This window comes from Procambarus clarkii, chromosome 63 (genome assembly GCF_040958095.1).
Source record: "Procambarus clarkii isolate CNS0578487 chromosome 63, FALCON_Pclarkii_2.0, whole genome shotgun sequence".
In the NCBI taxonomy this organism is placed as follows: Eukaryota; Metazoa; Arthropoda; class Malacostraca; order Decapoda; family Cambaridae; genus Procambarus; species Procambarus clarkii.
The window spans coordinates 26,049,754-26,054,276 of NC_091212.1; the positions used below are offsets into that span (position 1 = coordinate 26,049,754).

The window sequence follows — 4,523 nt, forward strand, 5'->3', positions numbered from 1 at the left end:
GGAGCATCCCATGGGATTAGGAAATCATTCTCCCAGTCGATTACTAATTTTGACACACAGACCAGGAGCTGGAGTTTCCAGAGAACGACACAAACAAATTAATAATTTTGAAATTGTCGCGGATAGAACGTAAGAAAAGTTTGTGGCTATTAGCAAGAGCTTCCTCGTATGGGCCAAAGGCCTGCAGTTTACTTAATTCTTATAGAGCGGTGGGAAACGTGTTCTCTCCACCTATCAAGGGAGGAGGTGCTGGTGTACCTGTGTGGTGTACCTGTGTGGTGTACTCACCTCGGCTGACAGTGGGCTGACCTTGAGGACTTGTTTAGCAGTGGGCTGACCTCAAACTTGGCTTGAGTAGAAGCGGGTAGACCTTGATGACGGGTGAGAGTGGGCTGCAGGTATGTGGGCGGGCTATGATGGCTTGTGTGTGTGAGTGGGCTGCAGGTATGTGGGCGGGCTATGACGGCTTGTGTGTGAGTGGGCTGCAGGTATGTGGGCGGGCTATGATGGCTTGTGTGTGTGAGTGGGCTGCAGGTATGTGGGCGGGCTATGATGGCTTGAGAACTGCACGGCTGGTAAAAAAATATGTATTTTTTCTTGAAGCGTAGACGATGGCTACCGGCACCTGAGTGTGGCAGTGTGTGTGTGTGTGTGGAGTAGAACTTGGATTGTGGTACCGGATGATGCCCTCCTAACTCCATGCGAGTCTGCAAGTACTAGACTTGTGTTTGAGATACTCTTAGCCTATCATGGTGCAGTCGGTAGTGCGTGTGTCTGGGGAGTTGAGGACCAGGATTCATCAAGCCTTTACGTGTCCACTTGCGAAACTTGTACATCTTTCCTTGATCGTGGTAGTTTATTCTGTATTTATTACACAGTTTGCGAGTTTTTAAAGTTCGCGATCCAAGGAAATTATTGTTATAGACAATCTTGTAACGCATCGGAGCTCATAAATTGCTTAATAAATGCAAACCAATCTGCCACGATTGAGTGAAGATGAGCAGGTTTCGTAAGTGATCTCTTAAATGCTTGACTAATACTGGCCCAGGTATGAGGGTTCGATCCCACCGTACGACCCCCATATTTTTTCTCAATACTGTCCACCCATTTACACATGTCGCCTCTAACTCGTCTCTGTCATCAAGATTGCTTCTGAGTGTTTCTTGTTCCTCTTCACCAACTGTATCTTGTACTGGCTTGGGCGCCAGAATGTTGCCAGAAGATAGATTACACAAGAGTCTGGCCAAATAAGTTTGTTCTGCATGTGTTATTAAGAGTTAAAGGAGAGACATTTTATCAGATCTTTATTTGCCAACCACTTGGGCTGGACGGTAGGACGACGGTCTCGCTTCATGGCCAGGTCGGCGTTCAATCCCCCCGACCGTCAAGTGGTTGGGCACCATTCCTTCCCTCCGTCCCATCCCAAATCCTTATCCTGACTCCTTCCAAGGGTTATATAGTCGTGATGGTTAGGCGCTTTCCCCTGATAGTTCCCTCCGGCTGCAGCCGTGTGACCCTACCTTCTGTAACACTTGCTCTAGGCACGATTCACGCTCAATGTATTTTATATAAAGAAAGTTTAACATAGTTCGGATTGTGAGATATCTGGAGGTTATAACTGACCCTAGTGCTTCAGGGTAGACGGCGTCCAGTGACGGGGAAGACGGCGTCCGGTGACGGGGGAAGACAGCGGCCGGTGACGGGGAAGACGGCGTCCGGTGACGGGGAAGACAGCGGCCGGTGACGGGGAAGACGGCGTCCGGTGACGGGGAAGACGGCGTCCGGTGACGGGGGAAGACGGCGTCCGGTGACGGGGGAAGACGGCGTCCGGTGACGGGGGAAGACGGCGTCCGGTGACGGGGGAAGACGGCGTCCGGTGTCGGGGAAGACGGCGTCCGGTGACGGGGGAAGACGGCGTCCGGTGACGGGGGAAGACCGGCGTCCGGTGACGGGGGAAGACCGGCGTCCGGTGGCGGGGGAAGACGGCGTCCGGTGACGGGGGAAGACGGCGTCCGGTGACGGGGGAAGACCGGCGTCCGGTGACGGGGGAAGACGGCGTCCGGTGACGGGGGAAGACGGCGTCCGGTGACGGGGGAAGACGGCGTCCGGTGACGGGGGAAGACGGCGTCCGGTGACGGGGGAAGACGGCGTCCGGTGACGGGGGAAGACGGCGTCCGGTGACGGGGGAAGACGGCGTCCGGTGACGGGGGAAGACGGCGTCCGGTGACGGGGGAAGACGGCGTCCGGTGACGGGGGAAGACAGCGCCCGGTGACGGGGAAGACAGCGTCCGGTGACGGGGAAGACAGCGCCCGGTGACGGAGCACGTGACGGGGAAGACAGCGCCCGGTGACAGAGCACGTGACGGGGAAGACAGCGCCCGGTGACGGGGAAGACAGCGCCCGGTGACGGGGGAAGACGGCGTCCGGTGACGGGGGAAGACGGCGTCCGGTGACGGGGGAAGACAGCGTCCGGTGACGGGGAAGACAGCGCCCGGTGACAGAGCACGTGACAGGGAAGACAGCGCCCGGTGACGGGGAAGACAGCGCCCGGTGACAGAGCACGTGACGGGGAAGACAGCGCCCGGTGACAGAGCACGTGACAGGGAAGACAGCGCCCGGTGACGGGGAAGACAGCGCCCGGTGACAGAGCACGTGACGGGGAAGACAGCGCCCGGTGACAGAGCACGTGACGGGGAAGACAGCGCCCGGTGACAGAGCACGTGACGGGGAAGACAGCGCCCGGTGACAGAGCACGTGACAGGGAAGACAGCGCCCGGTGACGGGGAAGACAGCGCCCGGTGACAGAGCACGTGACGGGGAAGACAGCGCCCGGTGACAGAGCACGTGACAGGGAAGACAGCGCCCGGTGACGGAACACGTGACGGGGAAGACAGCGCCCGGTGACGGAACACGTGACGGGGAAGACAGCGCCCGGTGACGGAACACGTGACGGGGAAGACAGCGCCCGGTGACGGAACACGTGACGGGGAAGACAGCGCCCGGTGACGGAACACGTGACGGGGAAGACAGCGCCCGGTGACGGAACACGTGACGGGGAAGACAGCGCCCGGTGACGGAACACGTGACGGGGAAGACAGCGCCCGGTGACAGAGCATGTCCACCCTCCTGGTAATAAAACAGTAATTGGATGTCATCATGTTGAGGTGGACGGTGGCAAGAAAGCCTTGGCCTGTTATACAGTGTAGGTCTCAGCTTCTCCTGCACGCATATTGTTCTTTACCCCAGTAGACAGTAAGGTAATAATTGGTGAGCCTAAATGAACTCTCTAATTATTTCCCAGTTAATGTTATTAACTGTATACACAGTTTAGCCAAGTTTGCTAAACTCATTGCAAAAAAAAAAAAACTGACATAACTGTATCTACTTGGTATATAATTTCAGCAGCTTCCCTAGGCTATATGAAGAGTTGCATAGTTTGTGATACCAAAGATTCCTATCTCGCAGGATGGTTAGTCATGCAGGGACATGTAATCTCCCTGCTGCACTGGCAAATTTTGGGTGCAATGTGAGAATAATCTCAAGAACACATGGGTGAATGGTGATTGTAGAGCTCCAGGTACCTCATACCGGCAGGTGTGAAGGGTGTAATGACTGGACATTTAAGTACATAGTGTGAGAGATCATGACTCAGTTGCTGCTCACCGAGTTTGAACTTGGAGTGCTCTGGGATGGGAGATTGATCACCTGTAGCCACCCACATACCAGCTGATCGTGTGGTGTTGAGGGACAGACAAGCAGCTGACCATGTGTTCAATGAAAGGTGAACAGGTCATTGTCATTAGTGACAAACCATCTGATCGCATCGAGTGTTTGTAGGGCAGCCTAAATGTTCTTAGTTAATTTTAAAGGGTTAAAAAGAACTTTAAGTCTGGTATATTTTTTCTTCGCGATTTTGCTTAAAGAAAGGTTTTGTGTCTCACCTGCTGTGAAGAGCTTCACGGAGCCATGTGTTGGTATTTTAGGTGGGTGGTGATGGTTTGGTTGTGTTGTGTGATGAGTGTAATGCGTGGTGGCTGCCGAGAGGACATGGTGGTGATGCTGGAGGGGATCAATACAGTGAGGAGCCTCCACCCTCCCTCCCTCCCTCCCACCCCCTCTCCTGCTCTCCCTGTCTACTGACTCCGCCCTTACTCTCTGCTTGCTGCTTCCTGTGTAGCTTGGTGCCCTCTTGTGGGGGCTTGTTGCCCTCTTGTGGGGGCTTGGTGCCCTCTTGTGGGGGCTTGTTGCCCTCTTGTGGGGGCTTGGTGCCCTCTTGTGGGGGCTTGGTGCCCTCTTGTGGGGGCTTGGTGCCCTCTTGTGGGGGCTTGGTGCCCTCTTGTGGGGGCTTGTTGCCCTCTTGTGGGGGCTTGTTGCTCTCTTGTGGGGGCTTGTTGCCCTCTTGTGGGGGCTTGTTGCCCTCTTGCGGGGGCTTGGTGCCCTCTTGTGGGGGCTTGGTGCCCTCTTGTGGGGGCTTGGTGCCCTCTTGTGGGGGCTTGGTGCCCTCTTGTGGGGGCTTGGTGCCC

At 55.7% G+C, this 4,523-nt stretch overlaps 1 long non-coding RNA gene across 1 annotated transcript in view; it reads left to right on the forward strand.

The window, feature by feature from the left end:
- The window catches only part of LOC123769448 (uncharacterized), a 68,139-nt gene extending 66,350 nt beyond the window's left edge, over positions 1–1,789 (forward strand). Inside the window, exon 3 of the long non-coding RNA XR_011223581.1 lies at positions 1,637–1,789. This is a non-coding gene — a long non-coding RNA (uncharacterized lncRNA). The remainder of the gene's footprint in view (positions 1–1,636) is intronic.
- Positions 1,790–4,523: the final 2,734 nt, after the last annotated feature.